This window comes from Mauremys reevesii, linkage group 3 (genome assembly GCF_016161935.1).
Source record: "Mauremys reevesii isolate NIE-2019 linkage group 3, ASM1616193v1, whole genome shotgun sequence".
Taxonomy (NCBI): Eukaryota; Metazoa; Chordata; order Testudines; family Geoemydidae; genus Mauremys; species Mauremys reevesii.
Window position 1 is genome coordinate 68240679 of NC_052625.1, and position 15717 is coordinate 68256395.

Consider the following 15717-nt stretch of genomic DNA (forward strand, 5'->3'; position numbering starts at 1 on the left):
TCTCCAGCTAATAAACTTATTTTGATGTTTAATCTAAACCAGTCAATTTGTCTAAAGTGTTTGGAGGAACTGCTCAGATTACAGGAGCTGGGGCATGTCTACTACCCTTTGAAGGAGTGGCGAACTAATTAATGAGCTTGCATTGATCAAGAAGGTCTTGAGCAGTGTGAGACCCACGTTTCTGGGGTGCAAGGCTGGGGGAATTTCTCCTTGTATGCAGTTCATGAGTGGCTTGGGAGAGCCTTCATGTAACTGCTGGGTGTGCATCTGCATGCTGATGGCTGAGTGGACAGATGCTGGAGGGGTTTGCTGTTCACTGGCATAGCTGTGTAAGAGACAGCCTGGCCAGGAGATGAAAAGGGGACACAGGGGTTCCACAGTCTGGATTACACCCAGGGCACGTCAAAAGAAGGCACCCAACAAAAGAGTGGAGTGGGAGAACGGTGCCTCCTCAGTATGGAGGACCCAAATCCCCACAAGCTGTTGTACCATTGTTGACTGCAGTCTTGTTGGGAAATGGGAGCTAAAGGACCTCCTGTTAATGAGCTGTCTTCTCCCAATCTCACTAAAATTTCAGCCTTGGTTAATTTAAAGACATGAATAGACTTCATACACTGAGACTGTCAATAATTAACTGAGACAAAAAAGAGAAGATTGCTAAGCTAATCAAAATATGTTTTGTCCTTTCTTCATTTACATCTGATTGTTTCCTGAATATGTCAAATTGTGCCTGTGGCTGTCCCATTCAAAGCAAGGGGTAATTATCCTAAGGCCAAGAACAGTATTCACAGGAAGAAATGATAGTCTAAAAACAATGAACTTTTGCTTTTTTTCAAAAAGATAACTATAAATGTATATGTCTAGGTTGCACTTATAATGAACACCTCACTAAGTATGGATGGTCACTCAGCATAAACTTGACTTTAATGCAGTTTTAGAGACACAATGTGACTTGCAACATTAACTTTTCATCTTGTTTTCTGTAATGATTTCACTTCTCTAATAGAAACACATGCTTACACAAGCAGATTTTTGGACTGTTATCTTATAATTAAACTATGAGCTTCACTAGTTGTGAGTCCAGCATGACCAGGTATTAATGCATTTGGAAAGGGGATGTGTTTTTAGATGTTTAACCTAGGACAATTTGTCACTGACACTTCTTAATTATAATAATCCTCAATAAAAGAGGAGGATTTTCCCCTCGAGAATTGCTAGAATAAATTATAATATATCTGGTTATGCAAGATAATCCTGTTGAATAGACGCTAGTATTGTCTTCCTTCTTTACACAGACTACAACTTTATTATATTAAACTTAGTCAAGGTGTGGTGGAAAGGTATTGTTAACAAATATAAGCAATTCTCTCACTACAGCTCAGTTTCCTGTAGTAAAACTGATTTTGTATCAGTCCACAAGCACATAAAAAATACGAAATATATTGCTGTAGGAGATTTAGGAACCCAAAATGAAATGTTTCGTTTAGTCTCCTCACAGAAAATCTTTTCCTGCAGAAAACATTGATTTTGACACAGAACCTTTTTTACCCAAAAGAAAATATTTCTTTAGAGATTCTTTAACCAGCCCTATTTATATATTTTTCTAAGATAAAACATTTTAAAATCCAAAGTCTTTTCTTTTAGATTAAGGCAAAACAATAAACTTAAACACTGAAAAAAATTCTAAGTGCCTGATTCTTTCCACACGTACACTGCTATAAATCAGGCCTAAATTAATTGAAATCAATGTGGTTGCCAGCCTTACTAGTGTTTGGCTCCCAATCTTGGAGGAGGGGACACCAGGCAACAGATTATTATAGTGTATAATACAGTAGTGCCTAAAGACCCCAACTGAAATTGGGTCCCCATTTTTTCTAGGCACTATACAAATACACACACACACACACAGTTTCTGTCCCAAAGAGCCTACAGTCTAAATAGACAAGACAGGCAAATGGTAGGAGAGGCAACAGGCGTTAAGAAGTAACTTGACCAAGGTCATACATAAGTGATAAGCCAGCATTAGACCCCAGGTCTCATGACACCCATGCCAGTGTCTTGTTCACCAGAATGTACTAGCAGCTTCTGAATGCCTTTGGTGCTGTCAGCTTCCACTTCCTGGCAAACATTACCTGGCCTTTGCTGCAGCCAGGAACTGGGGACATCTGAGGGAAATGGAGAGAAAAGGGTGGGGAAATAAAATATCTTTACTTTTTTTTGTTCCAAATTAAAAAAACAAAATGATTGTTCTACTTCCATGGACCCTCCCCAGTTTGAAAAATGTCATTAGGGTTAAAAGTCAAGGATAATGCCAATCCAACAAGCTTAGTCTATTGGAAAGTCTGTGCTTCCACTGTAGCTTAATGTACTGTAGCTGTCAGGAAGGTCATTTGGCAGCTGCTCTCTCTTTTGTTCCTCAGCTGTGTTTTGAGATTCACCAGCTGCAGTAAAATTTTCATGTAATTCTTCTCCAGGCCAATAAAAATCATAACCATTTTCATTTTCAGTAATTACATTGTCATCAGCTTCAATTTCAGTGCCTTTTAACCTTTCTGAACCTTTTTCTCCTTGTAACAGATGGTCAATAAGTTTCTTTATTATCTCTTCTTGTACCTCTACCAAGTACCTAGTTGCTTCTAGTACCTTCCTGACCACATATTCACTTCCATTTCCTCTCTCTCCTATAATTTGCTATCAATACCTTCTGGTCCAGACATAAATTCCAAATTTTCTCTCTGGACACAGCTTTAGATTTCTTGATCAAACTGTTATTTTAATCTAAATCATAAAAAAGCAGTTCTCTACATATAGTTTACAGAGGGGAAAAGGGCACATTTTTATAGCCATGAAAGACAAATCGGTTGTGTACACAGTGCTCAAGTTCTGATCCCTGCTCTAGACTCTTTGGATCCCTGATGTCAGTAAGGTGACAGCAGTGTAAAACTGGCGCAAAGGAATGGTGAATTAGGCCCTAAGTGCATTTAATAAATCTGAGATTTGAAGCCTGCTTCTTGTAAGAATTGAGAAAGAGCCCTGATCTCTGCAAGAAAAGGAATCAACCTCTTGCATTGTCTCATGGTACTGTTATACTTGTCACTCACGTCTGTCTGTCCTGGGCAATTGCACCACAGACAAATGATGCATTTGTTTTAAAAAATCCAGCAAATCTTGCTGCAGCTGCCCTGAGCTAACACCTGCTGACTCTTCAGCACCATCAAGTTGGTCAAGTTACCAGCCTGAAAAGGGAGTGTTCTCCTCCTTTGGGGTGTCTACTCTTAAGCACTGCAGCAGCACAGCTACTGCACTGCAACTGTGCTGCCATAACTCTGTAACAGACACTTGCTACAAAGACTGGAGGATGGAGGAGGAGGATTTGCATTGCTGTAGTAAATCCACCCCCTTGAGATGCAATAGCTAGGTAAATGGAAGAATTCTTCTTTCAACCTAGCTGTGTCTACACTGGGACTTAAGTTGGCTTAACTATGTCTCTCAGTGATGTGAATTTTTCATATCCCTGTGCAACATAGCTAGGTCAGCCTAAGTTTCAGGTTTAGACCGGGTCTTATTGTCTGGTCTCCCACTACAAAGCATGTCCTCTTGGCTCTCTTGATCCATTTTGAACACCTGCTGAAATATCAGTCATAAGGGATAGGAGAATCTAGCTATCTATCTGTTTGTCTATGCAGAATCAGAGCCTTTGATTACATACCCTTTAAAATGTTTGTTCAAAGCCGATTTCAAATGCTGGTGTAGAAAGACATAATGTGTCAGTCATGCCCCAATGAGTTAACTCCCTAGGATGAAGGAAAACATTTCTGAGGAAAAGTAAATTAACATCATCACTAATTAATTGTAAACACGGAGGGACAGATTGTGTACTACATCTCCTGAGAGATTTTCTTTTGCACCTTACCCTCCTTCCCCCCTCCACACTTCAATTCAGATCTCAGACAAAGTGGAGAATCTGGTCCATTGTATGTATCTAACTCATACGCTAGTGATCATTAAATACACCCACAAACTCCATTCATAATGTCAGACTCAGTGAACCTACAAGAATGAATCTGCACACCAGGCTACTATCTAGCCTTCCTGGTATACAGCTGCTTGAAGAGCAGCATAGCTCTATGTGCTTGAAATTGGCCTTGATGTATTTGCAGCATCCTCTGGGTGCCTTCTGACATCTACAAAGGAAAGCTTTGTAATAGGACACCTTCCCTGATGAAATAATTTTACATAATGGCTTCCACTCAGCTGATTCCTTCCTCCATTCCTAGCTCTGTAGACTTGGAAGTTCTGTTTCTGGGACAGGAGTTAGTTTCCAGATTTACCCAGCATGATCTGTAGTGTTTCTCTCACTATATGTTGGTGCAAAGCTAGTGGGATTAGTGGAATAATTATTGGATATTGGATATTTTCAGATATCTACCATGCAGGGATACTGCCAAGTGCTCTAATGCCTTCTACAAATGACTCAATTTCCTTCAGGCAAGTATTCAGCTGTTGGTGATGACAAGACAAAAAGGGGTTCCTGTGAGTGCAAGGTAGACATTCCATGTTTCCCATGCCATCTCCTTTGCATCCCCCAGTACATGCCAAGACTTTGTCACATCCTGTTAAAACATGACAACTGTGAGAGCTTTGCCCTTTACTTTGCCTCAGGTTGCAGCTATTTTATAAGCCACAAAGTACCCGTCATTCTTCCTGCAGCCCAAAATAATCAAGAGCTCATCACTTTCAGATACAATAGTCACTGAAATAATCATATTGTCTGTATCTGCAGTCCTGATAATGATTTTGTCACATCCATAGATTGATGTAGCAGTAGTAGGGACAGAAGGAAGGTACTTAGGCTGGGGGAATAGAGGTGTATGGAAATACTCAATATATTGTACCTCACTGTCCCAAGTGTTAGAAGTTCCTTTAGTACCATTTTGCCTCTCACAAATTTATCTGTCCCTTTAAACATTAGCTAACGGCCACATTTTCAGAAAAGCTCAATTCTCATTTAGGCATCAAAATAAGGGACCAGCTTTTCAAAAGAGCTCGTCATGTTGACTGCTGAGGTTTGAAGATCTGGCCATAAATGTCAGTCAGAACTGCTGAGAGCTGAGCACTTGAAAATCTGTCCCTGGGCATGTGACAAAATCTGTCCCATATCAGATATCAGTACAACTGACAAAATAACGATCGGGATCGTTAACACTGTTGTTTCTTCAAATCCAGTGTTAGCTCCCAATGTTATGGATAACAAAGAAAGATGCCCATTATTTCGAATGGATTTTAGGTCAGGTGTTTAGGTCCTTTCTCTTTCAATGCAAGATTCTTCACTAAGGTTTTGTCAAGTCTAATTTTAAATTTGCCAAAAAGTGGGGTTTCCATTTCTTCCATTGGGAGGCTGTTCCACAGCCTTACATGGCAGAAATTTTCTTCATACTCATCCTAGATTTCACATTGCTATTTTTGTACCATTTCTCCTCTGTACTATTGAAAAAATGTCTACTCCTGCCGTAATATTTACACCTTTCAAATTCTTTTAGCTGGACATATTTTCCCCATAGTTATGTTATAGCTAAGCTTGGTGTATTCAATTAACACTTTTCCTTATGAGCCAATCCTCCATATCCTTAATAATTTTTGTTACTCTTCTCTGATCTCCTTCTATATTATCATCATTTTTCTTTTATTATAGTGCCCAGGTATGACTAAAAATTCCCAGGTCAGTCATAACAGAGCCATAACGTAAGGAGCTGTTACATCCCTATTCTATGTATAAAGTTCAATATGGGGATGGTTTTTAGGTTTGTCACATTCAATTGCAAACTCATGTCTTATTTAAAGCCTAACCCAGAGCTCACTAAAGCCAATGGTAATCTTTCCATTATCTTTAACAGACAATGAATCAAACACTTACTGTCCACTGTCATTCATATCTTTCTTTCTACATCCCTGTCTCCCAGAGTTCCTCCTCCACTTGAATAATTGTTTTGGATTCTTCCCTGCCCTGCCCAACATCCTCCAATTCTTTAGCTTGAATTTTTCTAAGTTAAATGAGGGTGAGGTTGTTATCTGTATTCACTTTTCTTATTGTATTAGACATAGACTTGCATGTTCTATTTTATTTGGCTTGGTAATTCACTTTGTTCTATCTGTTACTATTTGGAACCACTTGAATCCTACTTTCTGTATTTAATAAAATCACTTTTTACTTATTAATTAACCCAGAGTATGTATTAATACCTGGGGGGGGGGGCAAACAGCTGTGCATATCTCTCTATCAGCGTTATAGAGGGCAAACAATTTATGAGTTTACCCTGTATAAGCTTTATACAGGGTAAAACGGATTTATTTGGTGTTTGGACCCCATTGGGAGTTGGGCATCTGAGTGTTAAAGACAGGAACACTTCTTTCAGTTTAAGCCTGTAGCTGTTAGGGGACTTGGTTCAGACCTGGGTCTGGGTTTGCAGCAGGCTAGTGGGTCTGGCTCAAACCAGGCAGGGCACTGAAGTCCCAAGCTGCTAGGGCAGGAAAGCAGGGGCAGAAATAGCTTGGCACATCAGTTGGCAGTTCCCAAGGGGGTTTCTGTGATCCAGTCCATCACACCTATTTTTATTTATGGGTCTTATTTTGTCCACAGAACTACATATAATGTGAAAGATATCATCCCTTTAATCCTAGAATGAGGCATAAATTGGTTCAAAGTTTCACCTATAAAATGAACATGCAGCAACTGATTTTGAATCAGATGCACAGACACAAAGGATCAACCAAATATTGTAACAGAACAACTTTAGAATTAAGTTTCCTGTAATATAGAGGAGGGTAGGGAAGCCAAACTCCGAGCTAGACACTTAAATAGTTCCAAACACTGCACAACTATAAAGTGTCAGAGTTTAAACATAGTCACATTGCTAAAATTGCTTAGCATACATCCCAAGATGTGCTCAATTACATTTTTTGTACTCTTTGAGGCAGAGTACCAAAGGATAGCAGTGGCAAGCGTCAGATTCGACACTATCACTTGTACATTCAAGTACCTGACTGAATCTGTAAATCAGATGCTTATCTGTTTAAGTATCTTTGAGGGTGCATGAAAAATTAAATGTGAAAAAATTGAGGCCGTGTTAAGGTATGTTGAAAATTTGACATTTTTATATGTCTAACAAGAAAAAATTGTTTATTGAAAAGAAAACTCTTAAAGTCTCTGTCCATGATGACAGTGTCACATGAACTTAATGGCCAGTCCAAAACAACAGGACTTCTGTGGTTTACTGGACATGCCTCCATGCTACTCTTGGCTATCATTGCAGGCTCAATAGCTCCATCTCTTTAAGCCATGGGGAGATAAGTAATAGCTCAGGACAGAAGGGAAAGGCAGAAAAATGAACAGGAATTGTATGGGAAGAAGAAAGACTCACTACTTTTTCATATCCAAAATGTTTAGAGTTCCACAGTCAAGTGAAGTCCATCTCTATAGAACTGTACACTCTCAGCTGTGGTGAAATTTTCCACCAGGCATGCTTGGTGTGCAATTTTCAAACATTCATAACTTGTTTTTTGTTATTTCTAATAGATGGTTTTCAGACTTAGCAAAGGCCTGCTTCCTTATCCAGGACAATTTGCATGGTACACTTCCAGTATTACAGTTCAGCCATTTCTGAGTAATGAAATAATAAAATGTACCCCGTCATGGACTTTTAAACAGAGCTCCATGTTGATCTTGGTGGACAGTTCTGCTTAAAAGTCCTCAGTAAAACATTCCTAGGTGTGGCAATGTTTGTTTGTTTGTTTGTTTGTTTAAACACAGGGAGAACTGTAATTTTTCAGCCTCTCATAATTCAAAAATAGCTTAAAGCATTTCTCTTAAAATTTACCTGTTGGCTGACTAAGGTGAGTTTCAGAACATAAGGCAAGTTTTTTAAAACCAAACCAAACCAAAAATGATGAGCATGTCAAAAGAGGAAGGAAGGGGTTGAATAATTTTATTTTTTCACAAAGTTTGTATTTTAGAACATAATTATGAGTAATTATCTAGGTGAGTTATTCACAAATAACTTGATAACTTGAGTGGCTCATGAGTAATGGTTTTATTCCTAAGTGATTCATGAACAAACTCCTCTGAATTCAATAAAGTTACACCAGGGTAAAATTTAGATCAGAATCAAGCCCATTTTGGGCAAATATCGTGAAGGAATTTTCTTCTAAATTCACATTTGAGGAGTTTTCATTCTGTTTAGTGTTTAAGAATCTTTTATGTTAATATACTTTGAATATGAGCTTTATGATTATGTTAGCTAACTGGGGAGTGATTGACATACTCATTTCTTTGAAAAATGGCAGAGCAAATCAGTTTTCAACATGCTTTGAAAAGAGCAAGTTGTCATAATATTTCTGGGGCTGTGCTCTGGCAGGTATCTGTTATTAAAGGAACCTTTCAGCTTTCTTATTGTGATGTATTTTTTGCTTACAGTTTTCATTTCTTTGGTCTAAATCAGCAGTCCCCAACCTGAGATTCTTAGACTATTAGTAAACAAATGACATAGTATGATTAGTTCAGCTAGGAACAATTGAGACAAGCGACATTTTGGTGGATAAGACAATGGGTAAGCAGAGCTTCTGCTTTAACACTGACTCCTGTAATGCTATTGAAAGCAATGGCAGAAATTATATCACGTGACCCTCTGCCACTTGGGCTGTAGATTCCACTTCTCCCTGGAGAACTGTGCTTCAGAATACAAGCTTTCATAAAAAATTTATGTCCCTAGCGCTTATAGTTGCAAGATAACCTTGAAAATGTGAATTAAGGGTAACCAATGCAGTATTGTCTTAATGAGTCTGCAGATAACAGGAAGCAATAACTCTGAGTCTTGTGATCTGCCCCATTCATTTCAATGGATTGTTAAATCAGAAATGTAAAGATGATAGTTACTAATGGTGGCATTTAAATTATTTCACTTAGCAGAAAAATTGAGTGAATGTGCTTATTCTACAATCCAAAACTGCTTCTCATGGCTTCCCAGGTGCCAAAAGCCCCATCAGCTCCCTACTTAGCTGGCCAAACTTCCAGTGTTCCCCAATTTCTAGAATGCAATTATATGTTAGCAATCTACAAACCTTCGATGTATCAAAAATGAAAATGTCGCGACCCAGTAAAATATATTGAATTTAGTATCAAAAGGGAACAACATAGCTCTAACGTACTGCATGTATATTCATTTCTCTATTTAATTAATTAAAACTATATAATTTAACATTTTTAGTGGGGTTGCCACAGAATTTCTAGTCCACTACTCCCAAGTCTCATAGAACCTAGAAATGTGGCACAGAATTTAGTTCCAGTTTGACACAGAGAACACAGGGCCTTGACTCAAGATATTTTTCTGCACTACACCAAGCACCCCTACTATTTGTTAGTAATACTCAGCAATAATGTACTTTTAAATCTGAAATACAGAGTCACACTTTCAAGTATGTATCCAAGTTATATATTAACTGGCACTAAACAACTTTGTATTTAAATGCAGCTACTTGAATAACCACCTGGTATACATGAAACTGTACAATATGAATATACACCTATGTTCTTAATTGTAAACACCATGAATCCATCTTTAAATAACCTTTTGTAATTCAAATAAATAGCTGTTAAAAGATGCACGAGTTTTCTGCACTCACGGTTGCAGTATGCTTTATCATGTATTTGGGATGTCTTTCTGATATATGTGGGAAGGAGCATTGCATTACCAGAATTTATTAGTACTGTAAGTTTTTCTTGCTTTATTCACTGCATGTAAGTATTTTTATAACTATGGCAAATGTACAGTAATGAGAGAAAGATAGATATGTAACTGGACACTGCTGGCTTGACACTTTGTTTGCATTACTTTGTTGGTTGGCACTAGACCTGATTGAAAAAAAACAACAACAGAAAAACAATGTCCTGGAACTTCCTGAAATTTCAAAGTTGTTTCCAGTTTGCAGTGTTCAAAACTGACTCATTTTCTCTATTTTTATGAAATTTTCTGCACTACAACAGAATTTTTTACTCTTTTTTTAAAACCAAAAACATTTTTAAATTGTTTATTAAACAAAAAACATTTTCAATATGAATATGGTTAAAGAAACATTTTGACAATTGTTTTCCAAAGTAACTTTCAAAATCTAGGGGGAAAAATCATGGAAGATTTCACAAAAATAAAAAAAAATTGAGAGTCACCAATTTTTGTGAAAAGATTTTTGTTTGGACGAAAAATAATTTTTGTCTATGAAAAAAAAAACCTGCGAAAAATTTCCACCAGCTCTACAGAGCATCAACAGAGCTGTGAAAAGCAGCTAAAGCATGCTAGTGAATTTTGTTCTTAATCTGCATTGATTTATTGGTTTAAAGGACTGTGTAAGTGAGACTGGTGGTATGTAAAAAAAGGGGTGGGAGGGGAGCCCAATCCCAGAGTCCAATAGCTTTGCACTTTAGGGGTTCCCTTTGTGCTCTTGCCTCAGATCACCAGGCAGCGCTGCCTTGATGTGCAGGGGACCTGTGGGAACAGTGCCATGGGGAGCCTTCAAGAACTGAGGTCCAAGCTAGCATGCAGCCATGGAATCTTTGAAGAGCAGTGATTGTCAGGGCAAGTACTCTACCAATAAGAACTCACGATGCATCTAATCTCCTTCGTAACACTGACTCATCACAAGTAGTAGAACTGTTGCATGTAAATTGGCTGTAGAGGCATGGTAATTGGCTGAGTTACCTGTGATGTAAAAATGACATCATTTAAAAATTACATGAGATGTTGATATCACCTTATCTATAATGTATATGATCCTAATAATTGGAGCTAATCATTAATAACTTAGGTTCATTATGAATAATATCTTCAAATGTAAGCTATATACAAAAATTCAATTAATTTTAACTGTATGGAAAATTTAGAGAATCTGTGTGATTTTGTTTTTAAGATCATTCAGGACAAAGAAAACATGGATAGAATACATTTTTCTTAAAGGACCTATTTTTAAATTCATTTTTACTCATGAATTAGTTAATGGATTTACCTGTAAATCCTCAGAAAATTCATTCTGTAGTCAAAGATTTAGTGCATTAAGTTTAGATAAGTCACAAAGTATTTTTCATAACAGAGACTGAATCCTTGCTTTAAGTGCAAAACAGAGCTCGCTTTAACGATGGTGCCAGAATGCTCCATAATGTATGAAATAGTATTTTTTGTTACAAATATATCTGTATATATTATTCCATCAACACCCCCAATGCAGAGGAGAAGCAGTTTGGGAGGTTATGTCCCTGTACACAATAAATGTGTAAATACTAAGTCTACACTGAGATGACACATGAGCAATGAACATTTTCTGTCAATCATATACCTGGGTTATAAAGAAAATGAGAAAGAACATGGCGTTATTTAGTTTATAAGAATGTAGTTTTCATTATTTATTGTACAAAGTCATTACTGAAGTATAGATATATTCAAATTGCTACATTATGCTGTTACTCGTGTTTGTTCTAATGGCCAAACATCATAAGCAGCAAGGTTAAATCTCCAGCTCTCTGTAACAAAAAACAAAACAAAAAAAAGACCAAAACAAAAGAATGTATTGCCTCAGCTAACATTTCTCTTCCACAATGTTATATTGTGAAATGGAAATTTAACCTTCTTGCCTATACCGCTTGGGCCATTAGAGAAAATACATGAGCAGCTGCATAGTACAGCAATTTAGCTATATCTACATTTCAGTAATGACTATGTACAATTGACAGTGAAAGTGACATTCTCAAACCAAGTGAGTTACTACAAATATTTATATACATACATAAAACTTCTCAAAGTTTTATGTGCCACTTTTTCACTGGGGAAGCTAGAGTAATATATATTATATATATGTAACAGCCAAAGCAATGGAATTGAATTTGACATTATGTGAGCCATTTCCAGGAACTCGCACTTGCTTCTGATCCTGATATGTCATCTGTGGTTAACTTAACAGGATGTTTGGTATTGTTTGCAAGAGCATCTATGTGAGTGGAGTAATATGGTTTTCCATTCTGGACTCCATCCACCTACCTACAATGGGTGCACTTAAATTTTTTTCTACTGATCAGACAGAGACCATCAATTTTAGCCACATTGCCTATTTAAAGTATAGGGACTCTCACAGACTAGAGGAATCTTTTAAAACCAAATAAATGTTTTAAGTGCAACCTCTATAGCTGTCTTTCTATCCAGGTTCTATCACATTATCTGAGTCACTCTGAGACATATAGGAAAGACATAATAATATGTTATCTTCCTTGCACAACCAATAGCAGAAGATAACATAGCAATACCATTTTAGAATACCAATATCCTGATATATTGACCTTGTTTTCAGAACTCTCTGCAAGTGGCTTGTCAACACTAAAAATCCATACCACACTACACCATATTTACCTAGAATAATTAAAATTAAATTATGTTGTCAAATTTGATTAAATGGTTGGTTAAAATTAGTTGCAAATACACAAGGGTAAGTGTGTTTTTTAGCTTAATCTCAAATAACTAATGCAAGTTGGTCCAAAAGCAAGCATATAAAGGGCTGAGAGGAAATAAAACCATTGAACCTGATCAAAAGCCTTTTTTGTTATATAAAGCAGAAGGCTGTCAGGTAATGAGTTATCTCAGCCCTATATATCGGATGACAAAGCCTTCTAGTATTATCACTCCACTCTCATCCGGAATGAATTGGATTGTTTGCAGGGTACTCAACAGCAGGAATTGGTAGGGATGGCATCCAACCCATTGTCAAGCTACAGGGCTGGAATAGCAGCTGCGTTCTCTCAGCACCTCCTATGTAGGATGGAGCATGACCACTTGATCTGTGTAAAGCTAGATTTAGCAGCTCCTTCATCATCCAACACTTAGTGGTCTCCTTCCTGTAGACCAGTCAATGTTATCTATGATTTTCATATGGTCTTCGTCCCCATGAGATCTGAGTGCCTATTTGCATCCAGGATGGAGCCTCCCTCCATGTTAGGTCAAAACATAGGAATTGCCTTATTGCAGTGGTTTTCAACCTTTTTTCATTTGCAGACCCCTAGAAAATTTTGAATGGAGGTGCAGCTCCCTTTGGAAAACTGAGACATAGTCTGCGAACCCCCAGGGGTCTGCGGATCACAGGTTAAAAACCAGACATATTGGATCAGACCACTGCCTCCCCACCTTAGTATTCTATCACTGATAGAAGGCAGCACCTTGATGTCTCAGAGGAAGGTTCACAAAACAATACAATGGGCAGCCCTGCCCCCCAGTAGTAAACAATTGTTTATGCTCTGATGCCTGAGGGTTTATATCCATACCAAAATGCTTGTTTGGTTTTTCAAAAAATATTTACTGCTGTAACTCTAAATATGCCTATCTGTATACACGTCCAATCCTTTTTTAAATCCTGCCAAGCACCTGGTCTCAACAATATTCAGTGGCATTGAGATCCACATGCAAACTGTGAATTGTAAAAGTAGGAGGTTTGGACACCCCCTGGACAGCTCGTATGCCATAAAGGGAAAGGAGGGAGATAAGCCATGAAGAGAGCTTTGTCAAGATATTCATATCTTAGTAAATTTCATCCTATACAAATACTCTTTTGAACACTACCAGCTGATATACTTGTTAAAATCCTTGTATCAGCATTTATAGGTAAAATTAGCCTCCCTTGACTGGCTCATTTGGTTCATTTCTTTATAAATTGTCAACAATCTTAACAAGAAAAAAAAGTCTTCAGACCTCAGAATTCTACAGGGTTGACACCCCCGGGTTGGTGTTCCACTGTGATTTAGGGACCTCTAGAGATCTTCATTTCCTCCTGGGGAATGTATTGCAATTTAATTTATTAAGTTAATTTTAGTTAATTTATAGTAATAACTCCAAATACACTATGTTTATTTAGTGCTGAAGGTCCTGTGGCAGGGATCTTAAGTTCATACTGGACTGTAAAGCATGTAGCACATTGTTGGCACTAGATGAATAGTGAATAGTAGCAGCAATACTAGTAACTATTACATTTCCCAGGCTGAAGTAGCTCTTTCTTACTCATATAACTTTGGCATAGTACTTTTTTTTTGAATGAGTCCATATCTCCCTCCAGAGGACTACACAGAGACTGATACAGATATTTGTATTAATACAAAAAGAGTTTATTTATTTCCATACGATCTGCTTATGCATAACTGTGGAAAACTTGCCAGTTTCTTTTCACAGTTTTCATCAACATTTTTCCTGTTTATAAGGTATCACTGAAGGCTTGCTAATTTTCCAAATGAATCCATGAACACTTTCAGGTACAAAGAGATCACCAAAAATCTCCATCCTAACTCAAAGCCCATTACAGTTAATAGGAAAGTGCATTTTGGAGACAAGCATGCAGACCTCTTAGTGTGCTGCCATTCAGACTTTTCTCCCTACTCCTCGTACCCTTTATTTCCATATGTAACAGGAAAGATTCCAAAAGTCACTCTAGGACTGATCCTGATTTTGACCCGGATGACTTTGGTGGCCTGTTTGAACAAGGATAAGCCTTTCCTTTTCTGAACAGCACCGAGCTAAGCAGGGCTGCCCAGAGGATTCAGAGGGCCTGGGGCAAAGCAATTTCGGGGGCCTGTTCCATAAAAAAAAGTTACAATACTATAGAATACTATATTCTTGTGGGGGCCTCTGTGAGGCCCGGGGCCTGGGGCAAATTGCCCCACTTGCCCCCCCCCCACTGGGCGGCCCTGGAGTTAAGCCACCGCAAAGCAGCTGTCCACTTCTGAGTGTGTTACTCTCTGTGCTGTTCAGTGATGCTGGCACTTTTACCATTTTTGTGACAGAAAAACTTTTCTTGTATCACAAATGTGAGGAGAATAGTGGTTATGAAAGTGAATAAATGCCAGTTACCTCTAGACCAGAGATACTCAACCTGTGGTCTGCTGACCCCTGGGGGTCAGTAGACTATATCTAAGTGGTCCGTGAACGGTTGCTGTTACCCTAGAATTGTGGCTTTCAACCTGTGGTCCACAGAACTATGTCTAAAATTTCCAAAGAGGTCCCCACCACCGTATAAAAATTTGTTGGAGTCAGCAAATGAAAAAAGTTTGAGAACCACTGCTCTAGACTACATCTAGCGTGGAGGCTGCTTTGGTAATACATTCACTAGTGAGAAAGAGGAGGTGGAGGTGCAGGCACAGTGTGTAGACGAGAGGGAAGATAACAGAAAGATTCTTTGGCTGAGAATTGGACATTCCTCTATTGTGAAAGACACTAATGGATAGGCCTACATGTAAAAGGTTTAAAATGAAATGGTCTATAGGTTCAATGGCCTAACCACAGTCCAAAAAAAGATTTCTGTAAGAGTAGATCGGAGGTGGTTCAGCTACAAGGATTATAAATGGTATTTAAACATGCTGACTGAGACCTACAAACCTGTAACAAACTACTGAATGCCCTGTGTTGGGGTAACAACATCCTCAGCCTGTCTTTGTGACCATTTAAAGGCTGAAGTTCTATCCTCTCTTTTATTTCAATGTTTATTGCTTTTACTTGACTATAACTGAGATGAGTTCATCGATGCATTGCTTGAAAAAATGGTGAGCATTTTTCCATGAATTTTTTTTGATAATTTGGGAAAAAGTGCCTAGACAGTTATGAAAACTTGAAAAATTTCCACCAGATCTAAAAAGTTGCTGATTTCTGTCAA

General features: G+C 38.0%; 1 long non-coding RNA gene across 1 annotated transcript in view; it reads right to left on the minus strand.

Annotated features, from left to right (window-relative positions):
- Positions 1-1957: 1957 nt before the first annotated feature.
- The window catches only part of LOC120400297, a 62075-nt gene continuing 48315 nt past the window's right edge, over positions 1958-15717 (minus strand). Inside the window, exons 3-4 of the long non-coding RNA XR_005595694.1 lie at positions 3710-3794; positions 1958-2165 (exon numbers count right to left, since the gene is read on the minus strand). This is a non-coding gene — a long non-coding RNA (uncharacterized LOC120400297). The remainder of the gene's footprint in view (positions 2166-3709; positions 3795-15717) is intronic.